Here is a 10,996-nt window from a genome sequence, read left to right on the forward strand (position 1 = left end):
TCAATGTTTTAAACATCCAATAAGAAAATGTAGAATATTTGTCTTAGTTTCTATTACTCTAAGAAATACAAAATATTGTCATGATTGATGTAACTATATGCTGTCAAAAATACATTTATCTCCATTTATCTCTATGTGATGGTTGTTTGCACCACGAAAACTTGCTTCCTTGTAATTTCTTTACATTGAATGGTCCTTTCTTTTCTCCTTGGTACCTGTAAGGTCTCTCCCAAGCCATGTATGTATGTGTCTCTTTTAATATAGATTTCAATAATGAAAGAGAGTGTAATTAGAGAAGAGTGAGACAACAAGGCTAGAAACATTAGAAAAGTGTTAGAATAAAAATATTAGCTCCAAAAATCCTAAAAGAAATAAGAACATAAGAATAGTTCTCTTAAGAGATAAGTATTCCCAAAAATAGAATTTCGAATTTAGGTGATAAGAGATCATATTTAGAGTACTTTTACACATTTAGAGTCCATGCATACTAAAAATGTGAAAAAACAATGCGTTTCTAAAGATAGCGCGTTTGTGGCTATATATAGACGTTTTTGCCTATTCTGCCCACGTTGGCTTGTAGAACAGATACCTTCTCGTTCTTTTGACTGGTTATATGACCATATTCTGAGTTTTCATTAGAGAATTATGGCCGAAACAATTTTCTATTTCTGTCAGGATCTCTACACAGAGAAAACTGTGAGAAGGCAGCAAGTAGTCTCAAGGTAATCCTAGAGCTTGAGATATATATATCCTTTCATTCTTATCTAATATATTAGAAGAGAAGGTTAGTTTGCTATGGTCTTTCGGAGGAAGAGACCAAAAACTCCATAGCTTTTCTTTTAGAGGAAGAATAGTATGCCGTAGCCCTATAAGAGAAGGCTATTTTGCCATAGACCTTAGAAAGAGAGAAGAGTCACAGTACGAGTAAGAGGAGATAAAGCTTGGGGATGATTGGATGATTTTAATCGTAAGACAAGGTATTAGAAGACTCTATTCTCATATGTCAAGTTCTAAAGCTCTTGTTATAAGCAAAGGCAATGATAAACGATAAATTTCTATAAGGTATATACATATTTTATTTTTCAATTATATATCATTCTTAGGGGTTGAGGTATGGCCCCAGCTTCTCTATTAATTGTTAATAGTGATCTATTTGATTGATTTAGTATTTAAAGTTTGTATTCTTTCAAACAATAGCATATGCCTTAATAAAGAATGTCTTATCGTAATCTCAAGTTGAAATGCTAAAATCTTTGTGAAAAGGATTGTTTTCTTAAGAAGGTGACATGGATCCTAGTCCTATGATTTAGTTGAGTAAATGGATTGTTATCTTGGTTAAATTAAGATACAGGTACAACTTCTCCCTACCTTGATGCTGCCCCGTTCTTGTGCTTGTGTAGCCGGACGACGGAGATGTTAATAAGGCCCAGAGTTGGCCCATGGTATCCCTCATACCATTGGGAGAATGAGGTTTACCGATCGAGGCGAGTGATTCTGATGCTGCCTAGTTCTGAGGGCCCAGACTAGTGCGGTGAATTAGCCCACCCTAGTGCGCAGACATCCATCTGAGGGGCGAGAGGATCGAGCAATGGAGCCTGAGAGGGCGACAGGCCGGCTTGAGTCCTCGCCGGCGAGACGATGAGGTGTATGGTCTCGTAGGGTTTTGCCCAGTATGTAGAGGGGAAGGCCGAATTCTAGATCATCGGTGATATAAAGGAAAAGAATAAGAGAGCCGGTTGGCTTGGATAAAATTGATTCATGTATAAACTTTTCTTTTAAATCTTGTCTTGGCATTATTGTATTGTGGCAAAAGGCTGTTTTAATAAACCTTGTGAAAAGGATCTTAATTAAGGAACATGTTTATTTATGTCAAACAGTATGGTAGGATTAATTAGAAAACAAATTGACGCGTGAGTAGGGTGGAAAGTGGGAGGATGGAATGCCCCGACGGCACCATCCTACGGATGGGTGGACCCGATTAGTCGGGTAGCTTTCCAACATATTAAGTAAAAGTCCTACGTTAGATAAACAGGTTCTCGGGCAATTCTATTCTAGAAGACTAGGCCAGCAGCGGCTTGCCTTGCATGGATGAGGAAAAAAGTGTTGCCTCTAGAAATCAAGTCTTTTAGTTGCCCAATTTATGATCAATTACCCTATGGGTGATTTTATTTTTAGAAGACCACGCTCCCCCTGCGGGATAGAATTAGGTCAAGGTGTCGATGAGTAAGAAATTTTCTCCAAGTTAAGACTTAGTGGAGTATCTTAAGTGTTTTCCCTATTTTGGAAGGGAGGGAACCTTTTCACTTTTGACGACTTGCTAAATTTGGTCTTGTACACCTCTGCACATCTTGGTATATCTTTAATCTAAAACACTCACTTGTTTCTGTTGTTGGTATTGGCCATTCTAGATTGTCGAATGAAGGCAGTGGTAATGCTTTCAAAGATCCATAACCTGTAACACTATGAGGTGCCGTGTAAAATTTATCATAAAAGAAAACTCCTCTCTGCCAAAGACTTGCTTGATGTTTCTTTGTATAGCTGCTCACCAATAGATGCATGAAAAGCATCAAAGATTCCCATAATAATATCTATAGGTTGTCACTCAACCAAGTTTGAAGGATATATATCTATACAGACGAATATAAGAGAAGCATAAGTATAGAAATGAAACACATTACATAAACATAATGTAAAAACATTTACTTATAGATTAGTCTATGGAGTGGGATTCCATTAGGCAAACGTTGCAGACGCACTTCTAAGTACATGTAGGCATGTTGTATAAGGACCTCCTTAATGCTCCTACCTGTGTCAGAGAGTTTGAAATCTTGAACTCTGACTTGTAAGTGTCGATGAACTCATTTTTTATTTTTTTTTTGCTTCCTCGTCTGCAACATAATCCAACTACCAATAGAGATTGTGGTAGGAATCCACCTTTGATTATCCATATCAAAACTATTGTATACTATAATAGCTCTAGTTGAGGAGCAGGGATGCCTAGGACGTGTGGTTTCCATTGCTGCAAAGAGAAAATAAAAGCAGATGTAAGAAGATGAGATGAAAGAAGAGATAACCTCCAAAACGTGTAAAATTTTTAGAGGGAAATCCATTCATTAAATGAGCTAAGAACTTTGAAGATAACATTTCAAATTTTTAGAGGAAAAAAGAACTTTCATTAAATGAGTTGAACGAGGAAAATTTTTAGATTGAAAACCGTTCATTAAATGAGCTGAGATTTATTAAATGAGCTGACAACACTCTAATTTTCATTTATATTAAAGAAATGACATTATAAAGTGTGGTCAAATGCATTTTGTATTTCTTTAATAATAATATATTCATATAAAGAATATATGAAAGACGTCTAATTATCAAAAGTTCCGTTTACGGTGGCTCTCTTCCTATTGATCCAAAGCCTTTCTCTCTCTAGAGTAAAAAGGCCCAAAGTTGAGTCCAGAATTCCCCTGATGTGTCAGGACATTCAGTGGCATGATGTTTTCAAGATGCACACTTATGGTCCTGATAGTGGCTTGGTTAGAAGTGGAAGCAAAACCACTTATGTGATATGGGTAGTCTTTGATCAAATGATCAATCCCACACTTAGTACAAGTAAGCACTGGAATGTCATTAGGTGGTGTTGCCACCATTGGCTGAGTTTGATGCACGTGAACCACATTCTTGTTAGGACAGTCTGCTATTCGATGAGGTCCACTACAACCAAAACATTGTAGTGGCTTCTTTCTCATATTTGAGTTTATGTCCTTACCTTTCCACTATACTGTGGTTTGGAACAATGGTACTAGCATGTTATTTTGTAAGACATGAAATTTTGGCGCAATCTCTGCGGCTTCCTTGTGGTACTCACTATTGACTTCTACCTCATGCACCATTTCACCCTCATCTGCCGATGGCTCCTTAATCAACACTTGGTTGATTTTAGCCTATGGTGGTTGTGGTGGTAGAACAGGTGGCGACAGAGGCGACGTGTCCTATATTTGGAACATCCCTCTAGGTAAATAGGATGGGTTTGGTTGGCCTACAGCCATAGTGATTTGCACGGGTGGCAAGGTCAGTGACACTTTGGGTGTCGACAATTGTGCTGGAGTTTGGAATCTCGAATACCTGCATATGGAAGTGTCATGGTTCCCTAATTTCACACAATGAGCACAATAGAGTAATGGCCTTACTCTTAATTGATGGAATTCAGTAGTGGTGTGATTCATTATGCACATAGAACACTATAGCAGATCTCTCCGAGGGTAGAAATGAGCATGCCCATGACCTGATGCTTCTATTCCATCCTTAACCTTCAATTTGTCCAGTATGGCATTACTGAGTTTGTCCACAATCATCTTCCCAACTTGCTTGCTTCGCGTTCCTGTGTCTTGGTGACTCGAGACTCGCGATATTGCTGCTGCTGAAGCTGCATTGACATCTTCAGTTTGTGGCAATTCAAGCATATTATCTTCATATTCTATTGCCAACTTACAGCATGCATCCAGAGTAGCCGGTCGGGCTAATACTATATAATCATGCATTTTGTGATCTTGGACTCCTCTTTGGAAGTAGGACAATAATTGATCGTCAGTTAGCCTCTCCCGTAGTTTACATCTTGAATTCAAGTACTTGAGCTAGGATACATAGTCTCGCATAGAATCATTTTTTGTGTGTGGATATTATGTAGTTGTGCCTTAAGGCTCCATCTATTAGCACTTTGGGCAAAGCTTGGCGTGAACACATTCTTGAGCCGAGTGAAATTGATCTTATCTTCTAGCTTTAGGGTTCGAAACCATTGATGAGCCTTTCTGTCTAGGGTTAGTGAGAAGGCATGAATCATGGTTACATCACTCACTGGCCTACAAGTTTTTCATGTGGACTCAAAGATCGGGTTCCCATCCCTTGAGAACTTTTATATGAGCTTGGAAATGATGTGTAGCTTCATTTGGGATGGTCTGGATTCTAGAGCAGTGCCTAGTTCCCTCACCATTTCTTGTCCCATTTCCACAGCCATATCTAGCATATCTATCCTTGTGGCCGCATTAAGATCTACATTTGGATCCACCATTGGTCTTTGAGGAACTACTTCCCCCCTACCTAGACCTCGCCCTCTTCCTACATTGGCTCTTCTAGGCATTTCGGGTCTATGGGTAGGTCCGACCACCTCATTTTGGCCTGGCGGCTCATTATTAGCAGCCTCTGTTTGTCTTGGTAGAATCAAGAGCTTCATCTCCTACAAGAATGTGGGATGATTGGTCATTTTCTCTATGTATTTCTTTGTATATAGGTGGTCCTCAACTTCAACAGTTTTCCTAGGTAGGTTGTCCCCTTCCGTTTGGGTATCAAATCCTTCCTCTTCTCTTGGCTCTTCTCATTAATGGGTTCTAAATTTGGATTGGCTCTTCATTAATGGGTTTGAAATTTGGATTGGCTCCCTTAACCCTGCCCATTTCCATATTATCGATCGCATTCCTGAAAATTTTTGGTTCCTTACCACATGACCAAAATGGATCTATCCTTTCCATTTCCTTTTGTTCGGCCCTCGAGTATCGAGCTCTTGTTTCCTTAAGCTCAATGTTCGTAGTTGTCACTCTACTTAAGCCCTCTTCAAGTCTAATTCTAATTTCTCTAAGGTTGGGAAGAAGACTTGACCAGTCCTGGCCGCACTTTCCATGTCCCTCCTCATCCTGGGAGTTCCATTGTTAGACAGCCTAGAACTGGAAGGTTGGGTTGGTACTTCTGGAAGGTTGGGTTGGTACTTTTGGTCTTACAACTTGTCCAGCATTGGTTGACAAGCCTACACCTGCAGATTGTGCTTCATCTTCTATGCTAGTTTAGAGACCAAAAAGTCCCATGGCTATGTCAAAGATATCATTGGATCTTGTAGGGGAAGATGGTTTTTCTTCCTCTCCAATCCCAAGGAATCGTAGCCCTTCTTCCATGGACTCTTCACTACTTGTATCAATGGTGGTTAGATTTCTCTGAAACACTCATAGTGCTCGTAGAATAGCGTGAACCAACACTATTTTCATAAGAAGATCCTGGGTGGTTTGATGCACTATTGTTTGGGAGTAAGGTTGTCTCTGATGAGTTTGCCAGACCTCAAGTGCATGTGAATACGAGTTGATAGGCTAAATCACTAACCTAAACAAATTTTCGTAGGGTTTGTCAATTTGAATTTTTGGCCATGAGACTATAGAACTAGTTCACACCGTGAAATAGCAGGAAACGGTTCATGTCGTGAACTATTTTTTGCACTTTCACGTGCTCAATAGTTACTCCGAATTTTGGGTCCATGTGCCTGATTTGAGTTAGTTGGTCTCAACTTGCAAAATTTAAAGCACTTTCCTAACTTTAATCTGACTTTCCTTGGTTTGTGAATTAGATCCGTTATAGTTCACCTCATGAAACCACAGAAAATAGTTCACATCGTGAGTAGTAAGCAATGGTTCATGTCGTGAAATAGGGGTGTTTCATGTCATGAAATCGAAATGGTTCACACAGTGAAACAAGGGGTGTTTCATGTCGTGAAGTATCTTCCTGCTAGTTCACAGGATATGATTCAGTAGGACCCGTTATGTCAGAGGTGTGAGGATAAGGTACCCTATATTTAGCAAGGTAATCCCATAATTTGTGGCACTGATTTGCAGAAGTGGTTAATGCTATGAGATAGCAAGAAATGGTTCACATCGTGAACCGTTTTCCTGCACTTTCACATGTTAACTCCCGCATCGACAGAGTGAAGATTGGGTGTAAACTACCTATCTAGATGCTTCGAAATGGTTGTGCTAGTCATAAGGAGTGTAATGTAAGCTCATAGCACAACCAATGGCTCCTTATTTTTGTGAATTTTGTGGATTAAAAAAGTAGAAAATAGAGTAACAAACCTGCTAGTTCACGCTAGAGAGAGTTTGGTGGTACACAGATATCAAAATTGAAAGAAAAAACGATGTAGCTTTCCTCTAAGGTCACCCAAGTACTCACCCATACAACAAAAACAAACAATTTCTCACAATATGGCATTTGGCTTATTTTTCATTTATACCATTAGATTATGAACATGACGTTTAACAATAGTGCAAACCTCTAAGGGTCTTCTTCCTGTTTGGAGATCCACTGGTGGATGCTCAATCACACTTATGGGAAACAATATAGGCAAAAGATCCACCATGTTATTTTTCTTGACCCTCTCTCTTAAAAAATTAAAAGAGCTTTGAATCTCTTGTGTCGGGTAAGGGGCACCAGGACCGGATGGAACAATCTTTGATTTAGGAAGAAACTTCGAGTCCTTTGATTTACCTGACTTTTTGCTTCGTTTCTTGCTTGTGATAGGGGTTTGCATCAATGGATAAGGGGGATGTTCTTTCTCAACCTCCCCATCACTTGAAGAAGTTGACTCTTCTTCTTCCTCTCCTTCCTCTTTGATGTAGTTACTTGAAGAGTTCTTATCTGAGCCAAAAAAACCCTCTAGCACCTCACTATAGGCTCTTCCAAATGTCTACGACCAAAAACAATGAAATCAATGATATGTTTTTTAAAAAAGAGACAAAAGTTCAAAAGAGAATGAGAAAAGTTTAGTTCTTACCAAGCCTCGAGTTTGCATTGCATTGATCATCAAGTTTTTTGTGTGGTCAGAGGATTTATTTCATCCATGTCAAAGTCCTTCAATAAAACAAGAACAAAAAAGCGAGTGGAGTCATCACACTCAATAAGAAAATATTTCCTATTTTTGCCTTTATGCTCTTGCACTTTCTTGATGCATCCAACCACCAGTAAAAAAGTACTTGTTAGAATCACTTGAAGGTCCTTTGTATTTTCTAACAATAAAAAAAGGGTTTATTGAATCAATTAATTGCCTACTCCCCCCATGATGTCTAAAGCTGAGTGTCCAAGCATGCTCATACTTGCTTTTGGCAAGAACTTTATCCCATATGTTTTTTGCTTGAGAGCTTTGAAGGGTATTTGCCTCTCTCACAAGTTCTAGGTCTTGACTTTTTCCCTTTCTAACCTTTTGGTGATGCTCTTTGGTGTGCTAAGTCACAAGCTCACGAGGGAATTGTTTAGGAGCAAGAAGCTGTCGATGAGAAGAACGAGATGGACTTTCAAAAAGCCTTGTTACTTCAAAACCCACACTTCATGGTGCGGGAACCAAGTGAGAAGACATCAGTGCATCTGAGTGTCCCCTCCTTGAGCTTGAATTGGGTTGAGGTTGCATAGAATCTTACGTTGAAGTTTTAGACTTCTTGCTTATATGAAAAACTTAAGATTGAGAAGCCATGACCTGAAAAAAAAGAAACAAACATGGCTAAAAGTTAATCATGGATTCTAGAATCCACCAAAGAGGACAAAAGAAGTGATCATCAAAACTAGAATCCAAAAATAAGAAAAAACTTGAGATTGAGAAGCCATGACCTGTAAAAAAAAAGTAATAACTATGGCTAAAAGTTAATCATGGATTCTAGAATCCACTAGAGAGGACAAGAGAAGTGACTAGCAAAACTAGAATAAAAAAATAGTAGAAAGAGGAGTGGGATGCTAGAATCCTGCAAAGCGGGGTGGTTGATAGTGCACATAGGTTAGTGCAGGCAACCAGGTTTGGCAACACAAAATATGGGGTCAACTGAAAGGGAGTCGGGGCAATGTATTTGGAACAATTGATAGTGTGGATGAAACCATTGTTTGCATCCCTCAAGCCCCATCCATAACTAAGAACATCAATCAACCCAAAAGTTTTAAAGATTCAACAAAAAAGCTTCAACATGGGCAGCCAAACTTCCATGCAACTGTGTGATTATGCGTAGCTGCGTGTGATCTTGGGCATCAAACCCTCTAGCAAACTCTAGCATATCCCCCCACCAAACAAGAAACACACATGTAGTCCACTTCTCTAATCTGCAGTCCCATCTTGTCTGCAGCCTGCACATCAACAAGAGAAAACCAGCATGTTGTAAAACTTTTCCTCTAGCCTCCCACCACCCATGTGCCCTGCACGATGGGTTGAGCATGGTGGTAGATTGCATAGAGCCCCCCGGAGTCATGCCCAAACACACCCCCGACCGCACCTCGTAGCTCATTGCCGCTCTCTTAGATGCCTACCCACCCCTCCCCCTTTGCCCTTTCATCCCTTTGACTCCATGTGAGGATTGCAAATGGCTTGGAGACAGAGCTTGCCCGCCCAACTCTTTTTAAGGGGCATAGCAAGCACCCATTGCCAGGAGCTGGCTGCACCAAAGGACATGTGAAGCACGACTGTAGCATCATCAATATTATAGCAGAGTACTGCAGATGTCTAGTCTAGTACAATATGAGTATGATAATTTTGCTGCTAATTGCCTCTGTGCTTGTTGGTTTGCTGTCGAGGTTCTCTCACCAGTCGTTTACTCTTGTGCCTTCTCTACCCAATCCACAATAGCGCTTGCAAACAAAAAAAGCACTTGCCTTTGCCTCCCTTGCACAGCCGCCACCAGGCTTCAAGCCGTGTCTTGTGCCTTCTCTACCCAAACCATATTAGTTCTTGCACACAAAAAAGCACTTGCCTTTGCCTCCCTTGCGCAGTCGCCACCAGGCTTCAAGCCGTGTACTCTTGTGCCTTCTCTACCCAAACCATATTAGTTCTTGCACACAAAAAAGCGCTTGTCTTTTCCTCCCTTGCGTAACCGCCACCAGGCTTCAAGCCATCTACTCACTGCATTCTATACCCAATCCATAACGCTTGCATACAAAAAAGTGCATGGTTTTGTGGCACAAAAGCATGCAGTGCTTGCACAATAAAGAGCGAAGAAGAGAAGCGAGCAAACACAACAAATCAACAAATCTTTAAGTGAAAACAAAACTTGTAAAGTTTCCAAAGAAAAATGGCTCACCTCCTCTCATAGCATGCGTGCAGCGCTGTGTAGGGAAGAAGGTGGATTCTCAAAAACAAAATCTTCAAAGCTTCATAAGGGCAAAAAGATTCAACATAGTTCATAAATGACATGAATGTAGTTGAAGGTAACATCGGGTATGTTGATGTGCTCACGGGGCAATTTGGAAGTCAAGTATATGACAGAATTTAAACAAGTACTCTCTTGAAGTGAGGTGGTTTAGTACACAATACAAGGGACAAAATGCAACATATGAAGGGAGGAGAACGGATTTAATGCTATCAACTCATCTGAATTAAGGAGCAATCTAATGATCAAAACTTTGAGGGTGAGAATGATCCTAATTATGGTGCAAAATGACAACTTAGTTGATGCATGATACGAATGACATCGCGATGACTTGCCAAAGTTCCTCAAGAATTAGGATGAGCTTCTAGACTTCCATTTTTTTCTTCCCATTGAGGACTTTGATGTGAGTGAGTAGTCTTAGCTTTGTATTTATGTGTTTATTTGTTTTATTCATTGTATTTGTTATATTTTGATACTATACCAACACGGGCAGGCATCCTCGAGGGTAAACATGGGGTTCACTTCCGTTTGTGACTTTTTATAATGTACCTAATGGTAATGTGGGATTAATGTAAGCTAAGGTGGGGAGTTTCAACCTAGGATTGTCTGTGATATACAGTGTGAGCAAAACGGTGGAGACATTATTTAATCTTAACAAAACTAAGTTGTGGATGTTTGACTACTATGGAGGTGGAGGAAAGAGAGTCAGTGGCTATAGCTGGATGTGCTAAGCTGTGGACGTATGGTTGTAGGGGAGCTTGTATGGCCATGGAATGTGCTGAGTACAAGAGCGTGGATACATTTGGCTTGTGAACCAAGCAAAAACTTAGTAAGAAGAAAGTTGCCTCCAAGGGAAAGCTTTGCACTGTTGCTTTGTTGCTTATGCAAACATCATAGAAGGCTTTGGACAACTCTTGGTGGATGGCCGCCTTGACCTTCAACAACTACGAGCTGGTTTTTCATCTCCCATGATTTTGGAAATGTACATTGCTTGTATCTTCAATTATAGACACCACCTTGAAGACTCCAAAACATCTCTTGGTTGTGAGCCCTTGGTTGTGAGATCC

The 10,996-nt window shown here is 40.0% G+C and overlaps 1 long non-coding RNA gene across 1 annotated transcript; it reads right to left on the reverse strand.

Annotated features, from left to right (window-relative positions):
• Nucleotides 1-7,153: 7,153 nt before the first annotated feature.
• Nucleotides 7,154-8,241, reverse strand: LOC147628977 (uncharacterized). Its single transcript, XR_015267994.1, has 3 exons — nt 8,006-8,241; nt 7,583-7,659; nt 7,154-7,495 (listed from the first exon to the last, which is right to left on the reverse strand). It is a non-coding gene; the product is annotated as an uncharacterized LOC147628977 (long non-coding RNA).
• Nucleotides 8,242-10,996: the final 2,755 nt, after the last annotated feature.

Source organism: Cibotium barometz, chromosome 18 (assembly GCF_041138505.1).
Source record: "Cibotium barometz isolate CiBa-2024 chromosome 18, ASM4113850v1, whole genome shotgun sequence".
Classification (NCBI taxonomy): Eukaryota; Viridiplantae; Streptophyta; class Polypodiopsida; order Cyatheales; family Cibotiaceae; genus Cibotium; species Cibotium barometz.